The following is a 22265-nucleotide window of genomic DNA, read 5'->3' as shown; positions in this document are numbered from 1 at the left end:
AGAATCTAGGAGTGGGGCACGCAGGCATCACTGGATTTCCACATTCCCATGGTTATTTCCAAAGTGTAAATACATTGGGAAACCCCTGGTCTTGATTTTTGCTACTTTAGAAGAGTAATTGTAATTGTCATCCCATTTTTTAAAAATTGTCTTCCTGAATCTAGTATCTACAAAATATCCACGTCATCGTGGAGACATACCATCACATGCATGCTTCTCTATGTGTTGGGGCTAAAAATATCTAACCCATACGTTTCTCAGAAGCCTGAAAGGAGGTGACAGAGGAACTGCAAGACACAGCGAATGGCTTCTAGAAGTTGCATAGACAAGGGTAGTCACCACATAAGTATTTTCTCCCATTTAATCTTTTTCGAACATCACATGGAGTTCATCACTGCAATGACAACCACATTATTAATAATTGCCCAGTAACCTAAACAAATAACTCGATTACTGGCTCATCATCGGGAACAATTTTATATTCATCATCGTAATCGGTATCTTGGTATTCTCGAATATATTTTCAAGTAATTTTTCTCTTTTTCAGGAAAGTTACATATATGGCATATACCATGAATCATAGCATTCTTCAGAATAGCTTTCTTCTTCTTCTTTTTTTTTAAGGTTTTATTTATTTATTTGAGAGAGAGAGAGTGCACAAGCAGGAGGAGCGGCAGGAAGAGGCAGATGGAGAAGGCATCCCACCGAGCAGAGAGACCGATGGTGTGCAGGGCTCAATCCCAGGACCGTGAGATCATGACCTGAGTTGAAGGCAGACGCTTCACCGACTGAGCCCCCCAGGCGCCCCTGAGAATATTTTTCTCTTCCCTTCCCAGGTGAGGAGAATCTTAGGTTGAATGCATGTCTCAGAAATACGAACCCCTTGACATTGTGTAAATGTCACTTGCTCTTTTAGCACCTGGTTTAGCGGATCAGCTTGAGACAAGCCCAGTGTTGCTCACGTCCTGTGTCCCCTGCTTTGTCTGCCAGGTTACCTCGGATGCTATGGCACCGTTACTGAAATCACGATGGCACAGCATGTCTTGGTTCGGTTCCATTTCAATTAACTTTGCCTGAAACCCTGGTGAACCCATTCAAACCGGAATGCTGTTGGCTCCCCACGAAGGCGAGGTTTTCTTTTGTCCCAAACCCTGACGATTATTTCTGCTCCGTGGGCTTTCGAGTCACCATCAAGAACACTAATTATGGGTTGATGCCTTTCTTTGTCATTTGTAATTTAAATCTCTTTCCATTTAAATCTATTTTCCCTACTTTTCTACCATCTGGAAAAGTGTCCCACGTGTGTACGTGCCAGGAAATTGATTTTTCTGTGTGTGTCTCTTCCATTCTTTAATAATGTCAAGGAAAATTTAAATTTGGTCATTGAGTTTTGGGTTTCTGGATTCTTTTGTTGTTGTGTTGTTGTGTTGTGGTTTGATCAGGTCTCATCTTATCTTTTTAAACTCCATGAATGCTTTTGTGTCTTTGCAATCTGGAAGAATAAAATCACTCCAAATATTCTAATTATAAACGAATCCCAATTCCTTAGGAAGCTGGGTATGTATCAGGAAGCTCTCGAACATCTCCAGATGAAAATTCTGTTTGAAACCCTCACCCTTTTCCAAGGTAAGGGGCAGGTAAACCTGGAGATTTCTGTATCTCACCCGTGTTTCTCTGAAAAGCAGTTCCTCGCTGTGAACCCTTTCCACGTCTATAGATAACCCATACGGAATTAGAAAAACATTTTGAAGGACTATATTTATCTCAGCCTTGAAATAGGTTTGATTCTTAGACGAGATTAGCCCATGCTGAGAGACAGAAGGCAGAGGGTTGAGTTCGAACAGGATCTTACCCAGGCAAAGCGCCCAGAAACCCCGTACCTCTCAGAACCTGTGTGTTTCTTCCGAAAGCTAAGCATTCCATCGATATTTGCCACTGAATCAATATTCCCAAGGTAGCACTTCTTCCGCGCGTTCACAAGGTGCGCCATAGGGAATGATTAGACGTGAGGCTTGCTTGAGGGGGAGGGTGGTGACTGATGGAGGCTCCCGGGGGAATAATAAGATTTTGCTCATCACTCCAAGAGACGGCACTGTAATTACTTCAAAAGAGTTGAAGGACCACGCCAGTCCTACCGTGAAAGAGATGAACCAGGCAGGACAGAGACTAAAGGCAGGAAGTCAACAGAATGACACTCTTTCAGGGTAACTGAGAGCAGCTCCCATTTTGTGACCTCTCTAGACTTGACACCCATTACGATGCTGAACTGTCGAAATGTTTTTACGTGGCACTGGGGAGGGAGGAAGCGTTCAGAGCCCCAGTTTGGGAAGACAGATGCGACGATGACCGTCAAGAAACACACATCGCAAGTGGCCTCCCCGTTTTTCCATCCGCAAATGGGGTGACAGGAATGCCTATGGAGGGACACGCGTGTCAGTGAAGTGCCTGTCTTTGGTTCAGGTCATGACCCCAGGGTCCTGGGATGGAGCCCCATGTCGGGCTCCGTGCTCAGCGGGGAGCCTCCTTCTCTCTCTCCCTCTGCCGCTCCCCCTGCTCATGCTCTCTCCCTCTCCGACACATAAAATCTTTATAAAGGAAAGAAAGACGGACGCCTAAGGAATGTGGTTGTCAGGCATCTGCAAACATCTAAAGCGGTCAGAAAGGAACATTCCAACTGCAACGATTCAGAAATTTTAGCTTCGGGATAAAGCGACACACGCAACCTTGTACACCATGCACACAAGAGAACCTTAAAGTGCTCTGGGATCTTGAAAATAATGTCTGTTCCATGGCCCCGGTCTTTCCCTCTGGGGCTCAGAAACTCCCAGAAAGGTTTGAGTTCTGCTTGACGCACCGACAACAATATAAGAGAGTGAACTGTGTGTCCGCTAAATAGGATCCACATTCCTGAGCGCTCAGCAAACCTCATCAGGTGGTCTGAAATCTGGAGACCATAGGGTTTCACAAGGGCAGTAAGCTGGACCCCCTGTTACCCACCTCCAACAGGAAAGACAGTCTCTTCTTGCTTTCTTTCAAGAAATCAGCAGGCTGCTGCCCGTCACCCCCACAGAGGCATGTGGGCCACAAATGCTAATAATGAGGCCATCGTGATCGCACATGGTCATGGATATAAGTGCAAGATCGCCTCATTGGGACAGGCTAGAAAGCAGGCAGTGAAACTGGGCACTTGCTTTTCAAGTTGCCCTGCCATAGGGCATGGGACGTGCTCACACCCACATGCTATTCCTCTTGCACTTCTGTTAAGACTTTGAACCCAAACAAGCCACTAAGGCTAACATGAGACACTGTGAACACAGCCAGGGACAAAAGCTCCAGTTCAGCTAAGCAGGAGTATGTCTGCACATTCAGGCTTCATGCGTTCTGCCTTTGGATTTATCCCTGCTCCAGAGGTAGAATTCCCATGCTGGAGGATGTTCCTTTAAAGGAAAGCTTTTGGGGTGAAGGGGTGAGACACGACTAATTGCCTACCGGTGGGCAATTCCCAACGTTGAGCATTTGGTGCTTACGGGAGCGGGAGAGCTTTGCAATGTCATAGTAAAGTGTGTTTCCGCTTGGTTTAAAAACAGCTAGGTTTCCCAACTCCCTTGTGCCGTCAGACAGAGCCAAGGGCCACCACCGTATGGTCTGCAAACCTAGTTCTTGTTCTAGAGCATCCCGGAGCTGGTGGCTTTGACTTCCATTGGACCTGTTGCAGAAGACTTGATCAAGAGGGCCATGTCCCCACGGGAAAGCCATCCACCCAGAAAAGGCACTCCTGACTCGGTCTGACCTCTCAAAGCCCGACATTCTAGTTAGGTCTTTATGTATGTATGTCCACGGCTGACGCTTGAACATTCACCCTGAAACATGGACACTGACACATCATTTGGACCAAGTAAGACGCTGAGCTCCGACGTCGAGTGGATTGCCAAGGTTTACAACTGGGACCACAAGAAAGCCAAGAATGTCTGATATGGACATGGAGGCTGCTGTGGTTAGACACGGTGCTGGCCACAGCTGGCGGGGAAGGATAAGGGCGTGAGAGCCTCAGGAGCCTGGGGACCAGCTCAGGTGTTTGCTCTGCTGGGTATGTGATACGCTTTCCCGCAGGTGTGCTTTCTACAGGGCGATGTACCCTCCAGGACTGGAAGGGGTGGGGATTAAAATTCTCACCTCTTCTCACGACCTTGAGCTGGTGGGAATGTCAGCCTCTCGTTGGTCCCGGAAATGAGCCCCGCCACGGACTGCCAAGCACGATGGAGACAGAGCAGGCAAGGTCCCTCTTCACAGGTGTCTGAATAAGCCACGCAATGATTCATGGTTTTGCTCCTTCACAATGAATTGCGGGGACTGTATACGGTGCCCCAACGGAAGGGCCAGAAGGGCAGCAGCATTTCTGTGAAGGGCTAGGGGAGATAAGTGGGTTAGTGACTGTCCATGTCACTCCTCCAAGGTATAGCACTCTGGATTAAGCCCAGGTTCATCGGCATTTCTTCAGCTCCAAGAGCAAATGCATCTGGACTGACAGGTCATTTTGGGGGATTGCCAGGGAACGGACATCCTCACTGTTGGGCTGATGCTTGTCTGTAGAAACCCCCACTTCTGTGCATTTGGTTCCACAGCTTCTCTGGTTCCAAACCGTCCAAGCGTCTGCCCCAAGGACTCACTTAGACGGAGTGATATTTTGTGCAAGGGTATGTGTGCTATTGCTCTGTCCAAGTGCTGAGGACAGCACAAGGGAACCTGCATGTCTGAAAGGCAGGGTTCATGCACAATCATATTACATGGCTCATTTTCCCTCGAGAGTCATGATCATATGTCGCCAGACTATTCAGCTAGAGGAGCCCCGGGAGGAAACCCTCAACATGCAAGGTTGGCATTGATTTCCCTAAGACATGCCTGTGTGTGTGTGTGTGCGCGTGCACGTCTGTGTGTGTGTGTCTTAATGATATCCATCGTTGCAATCTCTGATGACTACACTCATTCCATGACTCTGTCCCTATATTTGCAAAGAGGTTAAGCAGGTGAATAAGGAGAGAACCTGCTTCAGAACCTCCTCACTGGAGAACTGAACCAACTTCATTCTTTTTGAGACTTTCCCAATAGCCTTTCTGGGGTCAGAACATCTGTCATATATTCTTTGAAAAAAAAAAAAAAAAGAATGTATTTAAAAACACTTTATTTCTGGGGCACCTGGGTGGCTCAGTCCTCTGCCTTCTACTCAGGTCATAATCTCAGGGTCCTGGGATCGAGCCCCGCATCGGGCTCTCTGCTCAGCAGGGAGCCTGCTTCCTCCTCTCTCTCTGCCTGCCTCTCTGCCTGCTTGTGATCTCTCTCTCTGTCAAATAAATAAATAAAATCTTTAAACAAAATTTATTCCTGTAGTAGAGTACACAGAGCAATTTTTAGCCTAAAGCTGGGATCCTCAGTCAAAGATCCTCTGGACGAGGAACCAGAAAAGAGAAAGCCGCACCTGGGTGACTGCCGTTACAATGTGCGGAGCGGAACGGTGGCCTCTTGGACCCATGCACAGGTGCACTGCCTGACATCAGAGTGGGTTTAGACGAGGTCATGAGGCTGGGGCCCTCCTGACGGGACGAGGACCCTTACCCGGTTCCCGTGCTGCTGCTGGGAGAGGGACACTGGAAGACAAGGCCATGGACAGAAACCGCTCCCAGACATACCGGTGTGCATTATAAAACAAAATATCCAGATCAACAAAGCCTTTTGAAACCTTTTGAATATAAAAAGAAGGGCTTTGCTGTGTTTTTCTCTGTGTCTCACTTGACCGCATGTTCAAGGCCCCCTGCGAGCTAGATTCCCTGGGTCTCCAAATATCAGGGAGCTCTAAAAATATAAAAAATAAAAAATAATAAAAGGACCCAAAAGATTTCCCTCCTAGGAAGGGAAAGATTTTTATTATTGTAGGTAAATCCCCCTTTTATTCTGGTTGCATCGATAATTACTTTGGAAGGGGGAAACAGCAGTGAGTATTGGATGATAAATTTTTCCTACAACATCTTTTGGTTAATTACTCAACGTCTTTGTCAGAGTCAAATAAACAGACACAGGGACAAAGGTTACTGAAATATTAACGGAGAAGGTGGGCAAAATCCCAAAAGGACAGAGAGTGGAAATATTGAGCCCCGATATTCCTGTTCCAGGAATTCCCTGATTTCCCCTAACGTGTCCCTGCTCCAGACCAAGAGTCCAGCAGCGCTGGTCCCTCACTGTTTGGGTGTTTCTGTTCCCCTGAAAAATTATTTCTTCATTTGGGAGTTTAATGATCACTCTGGTTTTTACTTTTGATGTTTTATCCCTCGGTCCTACATGTTAGAAGGCAAGAAATCAAAGGTCAACATTTGAGCTTAAAGTGTGTGCTTAAAATTTCATCCACCAAAAAAATTTTAAAAATTAAAAAAAAAAATTCATCTACAATCAGAGGTACAAAACGCCTGGGTGGCTCACTGGGTTAAGCCCCGCATCAGGCTCCTTGCTCAGCGGGGAGCCTGCTTCCCCCTCTCCCTCTGCAACTCCTCTGACTTTGAGCTCTCTCTAACAAATAAATAAAATCTCTAAAAAGCAGAATAAAACCAGAGGTGCTACACAGTCAACTGTGTGCCCCCCAAATTCGTATGTTCCTGTCCAGATGCCCAGCATAGTCTTAAATGGAGATGGACTAGGTTTCACTGAGGTCACGAGGACTGGGCCTTCTGGGAGGGATGAGGACCCTTAGAGAATTGGAGGGGACCTCACAGGTGTTACCCTCCACCAGGGGTGGACACAGCGAGAAGGCTGCAGTCTACAAGCCAGGAAGGGCGCCCACCCCAGTCCTCAGCCGCCATCGCCGAATGTTTGTGTCCCCCCAGAAGTTGTAGATGACATCCTCCCTCCCGGCGCACCTGGCTGGCTCAGTGGGTAAATCCTGCCGACACTTGATCCCGGGGTCGTGAGTCTGGGCCCCAACACTGGGTGTGGAGCTTACTTAAAAACAAACAGATTATAAAAACTTAATAAAATCTCCTAACTTCCAATGTGATGTTACATAGAGGAGCTGATGCAGTCATGGGGCTTCACCGCTACAAAACAGACATGTTTGTCTGTTTGTCTGTTTGTCCTCCTGCGGCTTGAGGACACAGCGAGAAAACTAGAAGTCCAGGAACCAGGACTTCCTCGCCGGACAGACACTGAATCTGCCCAGCTCCTTGATCTCGGACTTCCCGGCTTCTAGAACGGTGAAGAATGTATTCCTGCCAGTTCAGGACTCACCCCGGCTTCCGAGTTTTGTGGAAGCAACAGACACGGACTCAGATCCCACGATGCTGATCTCCCGCTCTCTTGAGTTCCAGCCTCTGGAACCGGGAGAACAGATATTTCCATCGTTTCAGTCTCTGGGATCTGCTTATGGTAGCCCGAGTCCCCCGGGGTGGGAAGCCGAAATGCACCAGAGTCAGGCAGGATGGGCGGGCCCCCGTGGGTTCCCACGCGTGCACCTACCGGCAGGTAACCTATCCGGACTATTCCGGATCCTGCCTATTTTGATAGGACTAGAATCCCAACTCTCATCTAGAACAATCCCTTGGCCTCTTAACCGTCATGCTGCCAGAGTCTGGTGTCTTCAAACGGAGGACAAGAAAAGGAACAATGAATACAGAAGACCATTCCCTAATACAGGTTCCCACCTTCGAAGCTTCTGGCAGGCGACAGGCTAGAGATAAATCAACGATGTAGACAGAAAACAGATGGATGGATAGGTAGCCCCCAAATACAGCACGAGTTCATTATCCGCAAGTCATTGCACTCTCCTCGAAAAATGAAAAGCTTCTGAAGGGCACAGCGAAACCTCTCCATTAATTACACACCCAATAAAGGAGCCCTGTGGAAAAAATAAATAAATAAAGCCGCTGAAATCCAGGGTATAAAACACGGCTCCATTGACATCGCCGACGAGACTCCTCTCTTCCAGATGAGACAATATCACCCATTTAAATCTGAAGCTATTTCTGTACCTCATCTGGGTCGGTACGAAATTGCAGGCAGACGTGCGATGGAGGACAGGACGCCTACCCTTGTGGATTAATTTAAGGGACTCACTTGAAAAATAGCCTTACCTTCCTCTAAATTAAGAAATATTTACTCTCGCTCTGCAGATGTCGAAGGAGAAAAGAAATGACAGGGCCCTTGGTTTCAAGAGAAACGTCTCTTTACAGTGTTATAAATGGTGCCTTGCAAATTAAACTTCTACAAGCAAAAGTTGCCCGCGACTCTGGGGAAACAGACACTGGGAATACGACGCTTTTCTTACCCAATTTCAGGGCTTTGGCATAAACGTAGCATTAAAAATAGCTCCGTATGACTCAGGTAACAAGTGAAAAATAGGAAATTAGGAGTAAACCGGTCAGCTGATGTAGAAAAATGTAACGACTCGAGTTGCCGTAAAGAATAAAACTCCAGACTTTGCCACAGCAAGCTCTCTTTCTGCATTCTATTTATATCGTGTAGTGGCCCTAAATAGAATGTTTAGATAAGCCCAAGTTTTAATCAGACTTTTTTTTTTTTTTTTGATATTTCACTACAGGGTTGAAAATGACTTCACAAATGTAACAGTTTCATTAAGCAGCAAATGTTCAGTCAACAAATTGTGCATTTAAAAAAAAAAAAACAGCCAACACACACCAATGAACAACATCAACATACTTTTAATTCAGATACCTATACGTGGGCACGTCCTCTACTTCAGCCTGGGCCAGCAAAGGATAGTGGTCCACTGGGGGTGAATGCTGTGGGTTTTCCAGTAGAAAACTCCGTGTAAAGAAGGGAGTCGCTGCTTCTATCAGAATTGTCGGAAAATCTGCCCTCAAGAAGCTTATAGAAATCAGGAACTACAAACAAGTCTCTCAGGCCGAAAGAAATGCACAATGAAAGAAAGAAAGAAAGCAAAGCCAGGGCAGTGCTCAGTCAGGACAGATCAATTCCAACAAGGTAGGCTGGGGCATGAAGTGGGGAACAAAGCAGCCAACAATATGGGGGGGATGACCTTGCACAGAAGCCTTGAAAGATTTGCAAACGTCAAGCGAAGAGTCTGAAATAACAGTAAAAATTAAGTCAATTCTTAGGTTACATGCATTGATTCTAACCGAGGATTGGAGCCAGCCTTCTTGACACTAATTACTTCGCTGATCTTATCTCGTGAATGCTTCGCCTGACGGCGGCATTATCCCGGGACACGGGACGGGGAGGGGCCTGGGGGAGAGGGAGTCTGTGGGAGGAACCTGCACCAGACCCAGGAATTCGGGGGAGGATCTCAGAGGCAGAACAGAGGACAACACATGGTGCAGCATCCTGGACCCAGGATCAGGAGCCAGGAGGACGGCTGGGGAAGGAGCACAAGACAGGACAGGGGCGGCCTGGGTGGCTCAGTGGGTTAAACCTCTGCCTTCAGCTCAGGTCGTGATCCCAGGGTCCTGGGATGGAGCATCGCTTCAGGCTCTCTGCTCAGCGGGGAGCCTGCTTCCTCCTCTCTCTCTGCTTCTCTACCTACTTGTGATCTCTGTCTGTCAAGTAAATAAATAAAATAAAAAAAAAAAAAAAAAAAAAAAAGAGATGAGCACATGCCAAAGGCAAGGCAGCTAGTTCTCCAGCGTGTTCTCCAACCCACTCCCTGCCCTCCTCCTCCGTCGCTGGGCATCCAGTGGGATCAGCAGAACCAAGACCGGGGAGCTCAGAAGGGCTCTGAGGCCCTGGGCCACAGTGGGAATGAAGCTTGGAGCCGGGGCCCGCGGGGAGCTCTGTGCACCGGGAGGAAACTGCCGCGAGGGAGACCTGCGGCTCTGGGTGCCGCCAGCGTGACTGCAGAAACACCCAACGCCGACTCAAAGCATCCTTTGGAAAATGAGTTTCGAAACCGCAAGCACAGAATGCATTTTCCCACGTAGGATACAGTCAATAATACATAGCAAACAGAGCCGTGGGCACGGTCCGTGACGCGAAGGCTCCCCGAGCCTTTCTTCAACCCGAGAGTGTCAACTCTCTGTGATTAAAAGAATCAAAAGAGAAACAAAAAAACGTATTCTCTCCATTCCTTAAAATTCCCAGAGATGCTTGGGCACCGTGTGAATGGAAAAAAAAAACGCTCTCAGAGTGAAAATTAAAAATGAATGACTTTTTAGATTTGAAGCATAAAAGCCAAGAGGAAGAAAAAAATGATGTTGCATGTCAACCCTCCCTCAACGAGACGTAGAGGCCAAAGCTTCTTCTCTGAAAGCACACGGGATTTTAAAATAAATCTAGCTGTATATTTTTTAAAATGCACTTCGGCACGCGATTTTCCTTGCACGAGGAGAGCAGGTAGGGGACGAGGGTGGAGAAGGAAACACGGGCTCCTTATTGAAGACGGGAAAAGAAATGCCCATTTCCTGCAGAGAGAGGGCACCGCAGACCAGCTACAAAGCCCAGGGGGTAAGTAGGTGGCAATGGAAACTTACCAACCCGTTGCTACACTTTACAAACTAAAGGGAAACAATGTATCTGAATGATTGGAACAGCGCCCAGGCGGAAAGGGAGCATCGTGTTTGTAGCTTGCACACATCCCAACAGTTCTACAAGAGGTGGGGAGTCAGGTCCGTCATTTGGAGCTAGTTTAACAGTGACGAGCACTAGCCGGCTGGTGATTGCTGACGAAAGGGTCTTCTGTCAAGTGTCTTTACCTCGAAGCATGATTACTAATGCCATCCCGTTACGGGGACCGCACGTCGCACAACACAGAAGCCATCACTACCCTGCACGGCTGGACCTAAATAGCAGCCTTGCCTTGCCACGCGTCCCCTACTACGAGGGCTGCCGAATGGAGACCCAAAGGATAAAAGGCATCATCAGGGTGAGGATCCTGGGGGTTCGATCGCTGAAGCGACTGAGTCTTGGTTTCAGCTCAAGTCAGGATCTCGGGGTCCCGAGACAGAGCCCCACATTGGGCTCACGTGGGGTGTGGAGCCTGCTGAAGAGTCTTTCTCCGTCTTCCCCCAAACCTGCCACATCCCCAAGAAATACATAAGATAAATTACTGGAGGAAAATGTATTCACTTGTATTTTTTACAAGTTTCTCTCTTACTGGCATTAAAATAAAAAACCTAATTAAAAGAAATAAAAGTTTCTCTCGTCCATCACTGCCTATAGGAACCTTAAGAGACTCGGGTGTCCGTAAAGTCCACAAAGTCTTCCCTAATGTCTGCTTCTCTGGTTCAGGACATGCCTTGGGTCCTCTCACCCATTCCTACCCACTGCTACCTCCCAAGAAGCCACCCGGAAGGCTCCGATCACCTGATTCAGTGCCGAGTCCTAAGCTGGAAGCTCTCCACTGGGACAGCCCACTAGAATAGCTTTCAACAATCCCAGTGTCTCCCCAGACCAACTAAATCAGAATCCGGCAATAGCGTATTTTAAGTTCCCCTACTGGTTGGACGGGTCGGCCAACACCTCTCGTCTCTGAAACGGCCCCTGGGCTATGACATTGGCGCACATGCCAATGAGACCCAGGGATGCCTCCACCGGGAAATCGCTATTGTGACACCACATGATGTCTCCGTAGCTGCAAAACATAGGTCCCAGAGAGCAGAAGGGAGCCACGAGACAGTCCAGGTTTCCTCTCTGGCATTCCTTTAGTGATTGCTCCATCAATCTGTAAGTTCTACACGGACACAGGACCGGCTTTTCTTCACCCAAGAAAAGCCATTCGTGGATTCATGAGGTGAGATTCCTTTTCCTTTCTGTGCATGAGATCACGGAGATACCAACGTCTGAAGCTGGAAAGACCCTCAGACACAAGCTCTAACAAAATGATAGAATTCCACCGGAAAAGAGTGCTTAGTCACCTGCGGCCAACAAAACTTGGGTCCAACATCTGGAAGACGGGGATGATGCAGTTATTGCCCTCACCATGCGGGCGACGAGTCATTTTCAAAGAACACAGGGACACGGCCGGTGCAGAGAACACAGGCAACAAGCAAACCCAACCCGGGGTACCCTTCTCAAGAGCCAGCCTTCCTGCCGACACCGTGCAGAGAACGTGCGCAAAGGGTTGTACGGGGAAGAAACGCACACAGACCACAGACCTTGGCACGAGGCAGCTGCGACCAGCATGGCGTCCTCTTGAGCAGCGATGCGATTCTATGTGGCAACAGGGGAAAGACGTCAAGACGTGTGTCGTACCGACGTGACCCAGGGACACGGGAACTAAGGACCGTCCAGGCAATATGCAGAATGAGGAAGTAAGAAGAATTCAACTTGAGTCTTTTTTTTTTAAAGGTCCTATTTTTTTTTTTAAGATTTATTTATCTATTTATTTGTCAGAGAGAGAGAGAGCATAAGTAGGCAGAAAGGCAGGCAGAGGCCGAGAGAGAAGCAGGCTCCCTGATGAGCAAGGAGCCCGATGTGGGACTCAATCCCAGGACCCTGGGATCCTAACCTGAGCTGAAGGCAGACGCCCAACCAAAGCAGCCCCCCAACCGGCCCCCCATGCTCTATTTCCACCCCCTCCTCGTCCCTGACACGTGCTGGTATTTTTACCGTCTACATTGTTTTGCGATTTCCAGCATATCACATACCTGGAATCTTACAGTAAGTAGTGTTTGAAGAGCACCTGCTTGTCCTTTGTAATACACGTTTAAGGTTCTGCTGTGAATATTGATTTGTAAGCATAATGCATGATTCGGGGGCACCTGGTGGCTCAGAGGGTTAACCGTCCGCTTTCAGCTCAGGCTACGATCTCAGGGTCCCGAGATAGAGTCCTGTGTCGGGCTCCCTGTTCAGCGGGGAGTCTGCGTCTCCTTCTCCCTCTCCCACTCCCTCTGCTTGTAGACACACACACTCTCTGCCCAATAAATAAATACGCATCTTTAAAATAGTAAATAAAATTTAAGTATTATCTCTTTTCTTAGCTGGCAATTTTTAATGAGAAGAATGAGTCAGTGGCAGTGGGACTGCTTTATTAATGTGACTATTTTTGCTTAAATACTACGTTGGAAAAGGTGCCCCATACTATAGACCCTCAGACGTTTACATCAGAATCTCACAGTGCTACTGTGTCATCCTGGAAAGTTCCTTGCACGTCAGACAGTGCAGGGAGCTGTAGGAAGAGGCCATCGGACGCAAGGCTGATTCCACACACCAGATGAACCTGCACTCACTAATTAAGACATTCCCCTCCAAAGATAACATCTCATTGTTGCTGGTCTACTTGAGAATTCATGAGCTCTAGACATTGCCCGGCAAAATGTTATCATTGCGAAAGCAAAGCTCTCTTTCCTACATCGTACAAAGGTTTCAAGTAGTAAACCGGCACAGACCATCAAATTGTAATATCATTTAGAACAACTGTATCCATGAATGTGAAGGAGTGAGGTTTACAGAGCTTCTATATTGATGGACAATTTATCCCCGTGACATTTTCAAAATAGGATCTACATTTGACTCACCGGATCTGACTCTTGCTTTAATTGTAAACCAATCACTCGTACGTACCGTTGTCAAGGGTAAAGATCACAAAATATACGTACTTGTTAAGGGTAGAAACGTTACCTTTATTTTTTCATTAAAATGGAAAAGGTCTAATTTTAAGGGCTCATGAATCTATATAAAATCAGAACCATTACCTGGCCTGTCCGTTGCTATGGCTACCTGCTCATGTGATCTGTAGATCAGACATAATTCAGCTATCTGCAGAGCAATATCATTGCAAAGACATCAGAGAAAATTTAAGCAGCACAGGGAACCAAGAGAAATAATTTCCAAAGTATATTTTAAGAGAAAAGGGGCACTCTAGGAAACAACATTTCATACTTTATTTTGTAATACATTGTCCACTTTTATCATTAAATACTCATACATCTTTTTATTTATTTTTTATTTTTCATTTAAAAAAATTATTTATTTATTTGGCACAGAGAGAGAGATCACAAGTAGGCAGAGAAGCAGGCAGTGAGAGGGGAAGCAGGCCTCTTCCTGAGCAGAGAGCACAATGCAGGGCTCGATTCCAGGACCCTGAGATCATGACCTGAGCTGAAGGCAGAGGCTTAACCCACTGAGCCACCCAGGTGCCCCCACACATCTTCTTTTTGTAATACACATTCTTTGTCTCCTGGGGATCTATTTCTTCCATTAGTACTTGAAAGTGCACACACTAACTGGACAAGAAAAGGGTAATGATTTCCTTAGCTATGGAATAGCGTGTGAAAATAACACAAGACATTTGTAGAGATTAAAATTGTTGTTTTTGCTTTCAGATCATACATTGTAAGAGCCATATTTCTGTAAAGAGATTCATCTGGCACCAAACGTCTATGGAATTTTATGGAGTGACCTTTGATAAAATAATAGAGCTATGTTACCTCTGTAAACATTAACTTTCTGACTTAACAGCTGGGTTTGTAATCCAAAGCCACCAATGAAATTTATAATAGACATTGGTAATAAAACAAAGATTAAGAATTGCTCTGGTAAATGAGGCAAGTCGCTTAGCATTCCTGCCCGGCAGGGTGGCCAAGAGGTACCAGACGGACAGACATAAAAGCAAAATTTGCATATGAAGTGCGTAAGTAATTAACAGCACTGGACGTGATGGTGACCTGAGTCCTTTAGAGCCAAAGCAAGCATTCCCCTCTGGGGATCACAGGAAACCATGCATCTTGACTGGTACAAAAAAGCGATGTATGCCTAGTAAATTTTTGGAGGGATGGCACACTGCCCGAGTCTGCGGACGCAGTTAAAAGAATGTAGAATTACCAGGGCACCTGGTTGTATTTGTCAGAAGAGCATGAGAGGCGGGATCTCCGAGTTGGGAAACTCAAGTCCCACACTGGGTGCAGAGATGACTTCAATAAATCAACTAAAAAAAAAAAAATGTAGAATGACTGATGAAATTTTGAGAAGAAGACAAAGAGATCAAGAGGGAAAAAGATATATTTGATGGTGAAGATGGACAATTGTGGGGCTGCCTGGGTGGCTCAGTGGGTTAAAGCCTCTGCCTTTGGTTCAGGTCATGATCCCAGAGTCCTGGGATCGAGCCCCACATCGGGATCTCTGCTCTTCAGGGAGCCTGCTTTCTCCTCTCTCTCTCTGCCTGCCTCTCTGCCTGCTTGTGATCTCTCTTTATCAAATAAATAAATAAAATCTTAAAAAAAAAAAAAGAAGAAGAAGAAGAACAATCCTGAAAGAAAGAGAAGAACACATGAAAATCAAAGAACCAACTCTGCGAATGAGTCCAACCACGAGCCCAGACAGGAGTCATCAAGCCACAGGCAGCTGGAAAGAAAGGGGTGGAAACAAGAGTTCTATCCATGAGCTCTCCCTGATACTCCTCTGCCACCTCATGTGGATGGATAGAGTCAGGGATTTCTGGAGAAAAATCGACAGGATGGGTGGATCATAGACAAACAGAGGAGAGATCTACTGATGGACCGATTGACTGATACGTGCTAGGCCAAAAGATGACAGGTAGAAGGTAGAAAGACAGACACACGTATGGGTTCTCGAGGTCTATCTAGATCCAGACCACCGTACTCACATATATTGAGACTGGCCTACAGGCTTGTATGATCTCGAGAGCTGAAATTAGTAGGGCAGGCCAGGAGGACAGAAACTTGGGATTTCTACATAACAGTCTTGAAATTGAATCTCATACTCCAGGGACCCGCCCTTTTTGGCATTTATGGTCTACGAGGGAGGGGAAGAAGATCCACCCATATCATCCAGGCTGATCTCCTTGTAGACAGTTGATAGCAGAAACCGCTCACGGCTGCAAAACGTCCACACCAACATGGACACTACAGTCTCAGCAAGCTTCTGGGCACCAGCGTGCTGACACATGAAAGTCCGTCATAACACGGAGCGATCCCAACCTCGGTGAGGTACATTCCTGCCTCTCGCACTTAAGAGAACAGAGCCCTCTGTGTTGAGCCCTCCTCAGTAGGAGCCCACTGGATAAACGTGCGTTCCTTTTGGTCTGTTGGCACACTGCTAATCCCGGATTCTTCAGAGCTGCAGCTGAGGGTAACAAAGTTCGTTGTGTTTACCAGGAAATACGTCAATGAGAGGCAAGTGCAGAGACCTAGGACCACACTTAGACCCAAGTGCTACATTCATGGGCTTTACAGCCAGAGGTTTGGTCCAGAAGATCAAAGATCTCTGCACACGTTCACCCACTTGTTGAGAGTCTGATAACAGCCTGGTCCCCGATCAGCTGGTGGCCTGCAGAAAACTGGCTACTCTCTCTAAACCTTGGCTTCCTCACCATGTTGCCCCTTGTGGTAGAGGTCATAACACTGAGCTGGGCCTTTGTGATGATGACATGGCGTGATGTGCATAAATGAGATAGAACAGGGTGCACCCAGGGGATACCAGCTATGATCACTGCCCCTTCCTCAGTCATCCCTGACCCAGAACATGGCAAGGGAAGGGGTATCTACGTCTGTAGGAGGTGAGGTGTCTACTGAAGATGAGGCAGCCACGTGCGCCTCTTTGGAAAACTCACCCTGATCCAACAATAAGTTGACGAGGTAAGGCTGAAGTTCAACTCTCTTATTAAAAAAAAATTCGATCCTGTGATCACACAAGTGCTATAGCTATGCCTTTCTGCTTCACATCCAAACACGAACAGCGATGTCAACGACTTGCCTTCCCCCCCCCCCCGCAGTTTTCAACCCACATCAGCCCAGCATCCGTCCTCCGTATGTTTCTGAGATGAATCTCGGATACCGGACACCTTCTCAGTCATTCTTCCTCTCTCCTAACAAGCTCACGTACATCTCCTAAATCTTCGGTTGTGGCGACAGCCCCTTTGCAGCACCGCAGACGAGGGCCCCGGATGCACCAACAACGATGCTGGTTCTTCACCTTCTGCAGCTAATGGAACATAGGCACCGCCTTATTAATATTTCATGTGACCTTAAAAAATCGGTTTTGCGTGGGCTCTGGGAGATAAGATGGATGACTGCACATGGTCCACACTGACACCCTACTAGCATTCTGCAGCCCGGGATGATGGGCTGTATGAGGCTTCCTGGGTTTTTATCTGTGTTCATCTCCAGGTTCCTCACTACCTACCCCCAGCCCCCGGCATTTATGCTTCTCATCTGTGAAGCAGCAGAAAGGGAGGCAGTAACTTGCTGACCCCCTTCCTGTCTACAGGGCTGTGCTCATTTTGTCTTGATTTGATGTGAACAGGATAAAATGAGGTCAAGGTAAATATTCCACAAGGCCAGCAACATGGTTGCTTCTGGGGATGAAATCTGAGGGGGTCAGAGGAAAAAGATACAGAATGCAGGCTCACTTTTTTTCCCTATGTGCCCCTCAGTACCTTACTTAGTAGCATATGAGTGCAAATCTGTTGCCGTTTGTGACCTTAGTGAATAAGCGTAAATGAACCTACAGAAATGAATTTAGCTGCAGGATGCTAAGCCCATAAACTTTCATTTAAAAAATTAAACAGTCCAGACTGAACGTTTTCTGTAGATCATTTTTTTTTTTTTTTAGAAAGAGAGAGAGATCACAAGTAGGCAGAGCAGCAGGCAGAGAGGGGAGGAAGCAGGCCCCCTGCCGAGCAGAGAGCCCAATGTGGGGCTCGATCCCAGGACCCTGAGATCATGACCTGAGCCAAAGGCAGAGGCTGAACCCACTGAGCCACACAGGTGCCCCGCAGATCTTCTTATACTTTCATTTTCCCGGTTATATATCATAGATCACCACTGTCTGGTACGGTTCTTCCCACATGGGGAATCTATACGTGAATGCAGAGACTCAGTATGTCTTCTGGTTTCTACTTTGTCAGCTGTCTGTCATCTGAGGGACGCCTTAGGGACAAGTCACTGGCGAATGGAAAGAAGGTTTTCAGAAGTTCCTCCGGTTTCACCTCTCTTTCCATCCTGCATGAAGACCATCAACGTAGGCTCTCTTTCAACCTGGCTGAGACCCAGAAGCTCCTAATGCTATGGGACCCGGTGGCATCACTGCGTCAAAGAGAACCTAGGACGCCTCCATCGGTCTCTCTTGGTTCTAAAGGCTCTCCGTTTCCTCTTCTTTGCATCAAATACAGAGGAGAGTATGTACAATGGACAGGTCATCAGAGATCCTCTGCCCGTCTTCCTATCGGTCCAAAACACTGACCATTCTCTTATGGATTGGTTGATCACAACAACGCTGGAAGGACTTGGTTCCTATCGGAGACTACACATACATCAACAGATACTGAATGAGTGCATGGCAGTACTTTGGACTAAGGCACTTCACTGCTACAGAATGACCGATAAAACTTGGACGAATGTGGCCCATTCACCTTGAGAACGGCTTTGCATCCAACATAACGTACCATCATCTAGACAGATGAGAGGACATGGGCCATCGTCACATCCTCGCCTCTCACTCCCCGTACCGGCGCGCCTTGAAACCACACGCATCGATCGACAAGATCGCTGCCACGTTTTTGTCATTGACCTCTTCTGCCTTTTTTTTTTAAAAGTGTTTATTTATTTGAGAGAGAAATCAAAATTAGGCAGAGATGCAGGCAGAGAGAGAGGAGGAAGCAGGCTCCCCGCAGAGCAGAGAGCCTGATGCGGGGCTCGATCCCAGGACCTGAGATCATGACCTGAGCCGAAGGCAGAGGCTTTAACCCACTGAGCCACCCAGGCGCCCCCTCTTCTGCCTTTTGATTGCAAATTATTTTCTCATCCTTTCCTGTCCTTTATATAAACACATATCTTTTTTTAAATCTAAAGAAAGATTATTTTTGCCTTATCACAACATCAACCTAGATTCCATAGGAAAACCTACGGTTAATAAGAATATTTAAAGGAAATGCCTTAGGCTCTGAAGGACATGTTAAAAAAATTATTTATATTTTTAAAAGACTTTATTTATTTATTGAGAAAAAGCATGAGCAGGGGAGGGGTGCAGGGGGGAAATATGGGGCAGAGAGACCAGCAGATTCCCTGCTAAGCAGGGAGCCCGATCTGACACTGGCATCATAACCTGAGCGAAAGGCAGATGCTTAACCAACCGAACCATGCAGACACCCCATGGAAAATATTTTAAACACTACTTGAATAAGTAGGTGACTTTACAAGTTGACTACATTGAAAGGAAATGTTCATTTGGATAGGGGAGTTCGGGTATCTTTATGTAAAGCTTAAAATGGAACCACTATAAACCAGCCATAAACAACAGTTCTAATAAAAAGCAAAAATGACATATGGGTATTTGATTACCCCCCCACACACCTTGCATTATTTGCCTGTGCTAAGGGGCATGTAACATTAATTTAACGTCCCAATCTAACATCTTAGTCTCTTGGCTTAATTTCACTTTTCTTGCCGACATACAAAAATTCACATCTCAATTGCAGAAGGCATCCTATTTTCTCCGCGGCCTAAATTAATAAATACGTCAAGGGAAGGAAACTAGCACCGACCCCTTCCACAGCAGGACAACTCCTTGAGTCAACACAAGCGTACTGTTGACCCTCAAGTCAGTTTCCCACAGCGTGTACTGTTTGGGAAGCTAATTTGCTCCTATCTGCAGGGGAGGAGATGGTGCATTGACCAAAACCATTGTCTGGGAGACAAGGGACAAGGTTTTCTGACCTAATACCGCCACCAAGACACCTTTCCTCAACGGTCCCTGACCATGCAAGCAGAGAAAATGCTCTAATGAGGACTTGCACTATCCTCCCATTTCAGGATTCGGGGCTAGAATGCTCCTATCAATGTGAGAGGCAGGGGGCCCCATCACTAGAAATCTAGGCCGGCATTTTCCACCAGGGTTTGTAGGATTCTGGAGCTCCTTTTCATCTATCCTCGTGGCTACCCTGGATGGGCCACAAGGCAAGGATGCATCATAACTATGAGGCCAGAGCTTGTACGCTTAACCCGTCCCTGGGTCATATTTTTGAAGGAGATAAAGAGAAGACACTGAATACTGAGAGTCTTCACTCAATTCCGCTGTAAAAGAACCAGTCCAAGAATCAAACAGAATTTTCTTGGAAGGTCCTCTGACCTTTGTGAGGGTAAAATCCCATCAAAGGTAAGTGTTGTTACTCCCCTTGCAACTGATGAGACAAAGCAAACCTCCACCAGTCAAGGGACTTGACTAGGACCTTTGCTTCTCTTCAAGTATGGCTCAGCTCTTCAGGTTGTACAATTCTCTACCAAGTGGGGCGTGGAGGGGTCTTTCTTGTGGACTCACACCTCCTACAGTCACTTTGTTCTCAACACCAAGATTCTCAGAGACTTCCATGTCACCACAGATAGGCAGATACTCCAACGCCCAATGGAGGGAACGTGTCTGGAGTGCGTGCAAGTGTATCTAGGTCCTCGTCCTCACGATTGACTCCAAGCCAACTGACTCCAAGCCGATTGGCTCCAATCGTCCACGATTGACTCCAAGCCAATTGACTCCAAGCCGATTGACTCCAATCATCCACGACTGACTCCAAGCCAACTGACTCCAAGCCGATTGACTCCAATCATCCACGATTGACTCCTGGCCTGCAGGGCCACAACCTGGTCCCCACCTCCATTCCAGACATGCATCTTCGGGAATGAAGCCTGATATCTTATGCGACTCTCTTTGCCATCAATGCCCATCTTCAAAGACACGTGACACTATTTGTATCTTGTGCCAGAGAACCACAGTCTGTTTTCTTTTTAAAGTTCTCCTCAGGCCACCTGCAGGAAGGCTGGGACATTCACCCCATCAGCATTCATCTTGGAAAGCTAGACTCTGTTCCAGTCTGCTGGAACCTCTTGCATGAGTTGGTCTCCTTCCAATGAGTTGATGGGAGACGTGTTCAGAAATGTTCAAGCAGAGCTTTTATCAGACAGCTAATGGTAAACATGAAACTCTCCACAGGGAGTGAGAAATAAAAAGAAATGTTTACAGAATAACACAGTTCCTGTTTCTGATCCTAACTCCAATGGATACAGAGATAAAACGTACCTTGGTCAGCGATGTTTGCAAGCCTCTAGCCCCTGGATGCCTTTGCTCTGACTCTCCAGGAAGGTATAACCTTTCTTTTCTGAGGTGAACTGAATGTGGCACCGCTTCCTGTGTCTATCCAAGGCGTGTTGCCCTCCTCTCCGCAGCCCCAAGACAACCTCCGCCCAGCATCACTGGGGGACCCCTGTTTTTCCATCCATGAGGTCCTGGTGGGTCAAAGACACTTCTCAATGGACCGCAAGGTTCTCCTCCTGGGTTTCAGGCCATCTTGTACTTGTTTTCCAGTATGTCTTTGACACTTTCCTATTGGACCTTGTGACCTGGTAGTGATTCCAGCTGGAAGGAAAAGCTATTTAAACCCTGATTCAATTCACTAATTTATTTATGATCCTTCTAAGCTTCAGATCCCATGAAAACTCTTGAGCTTGCCTCAGGTCCTTGCATGTGATGAATTGTGACTCATATCAGGACTAAAGACCTGGAAAGCCAAGACGTTCCCTACTGGTGTGTTGGTCCATTCATGGACAGTCTTCAGGCTCATCGTCAAGAAACCTGTTCATTTGCTTAATCTAGCTCATCTCTTCTTATCTTGCCTCTGACGGTTTGCTAGGGAATGAGATTTTAAGCGACACGCTAGACTACAGAGACCTAAACCAAGTAAAACAGCCCAAATAAATAAATAAAGAAATAACAGCTCTGGGAGATTCTAATAAAAATGTGTCCTTCTCTTGTGACTCAGTAGATTTGTGAGCTGGGCGAAGAGAATAGCATTCAAGTAGTATGAAAAAGTTAAAAAAAAAATAAAAAGGATGGTTTGGGAGAAGATTACTGAAAAAAAGATTCCATCATATTGAATGGGGCAGAATTCAGAAAATAAAAACATTCCATTAATTGGATTCTTCTTAATATTTGTGGAGAGACACAAAGAATGGAACGGACTCTTTCTCTGTCTCCTTTTTTTAATTAGAGAGGGGCAGGTAGGGACAGCAGACCTTGACAGAACCTTAAGTAGGATCCACACCCAACACAGAGCCCCATGTGAGGCGTGATGTCACAACCCTGAGACCACAACTAGAGCCAAAGTCAAGAGTCAGATGCTTAACAGACAGAGCCACCCAGGTGTCCCTGGAATTCCTTTTTAGTAAGTTTTTGTGCACGGACTGTACTTCCATAAATAAGACACTGTGGTGCCCACCAAGGGAGTCCCACGTTCAACAGACTTGCAAATGCGCACATGCGGGCGAAAAGCAGACACTAAGGAAACGGTCGCTGGAATGTGCACACGG

This window comes from Mustela putorius, unplaced genomic scaffold, assembly GCF_011764305.1.
Source record: "Mustela putorius furo isolate JIRA1106 unplaced genomic scaffold, ASM1176430v1.1 tig00003836_pilon_pilon_pilon, whole genome shotgun sequence".
Taxonomy (NCBI): Eukaryota; Metazoa; Chordata; class Mammalia; order Carnivora; family Mustelidae; genus Mustela; species Mustela putorius.
This window is presented reverse-complemented; position numbering follows the sequence as displayed.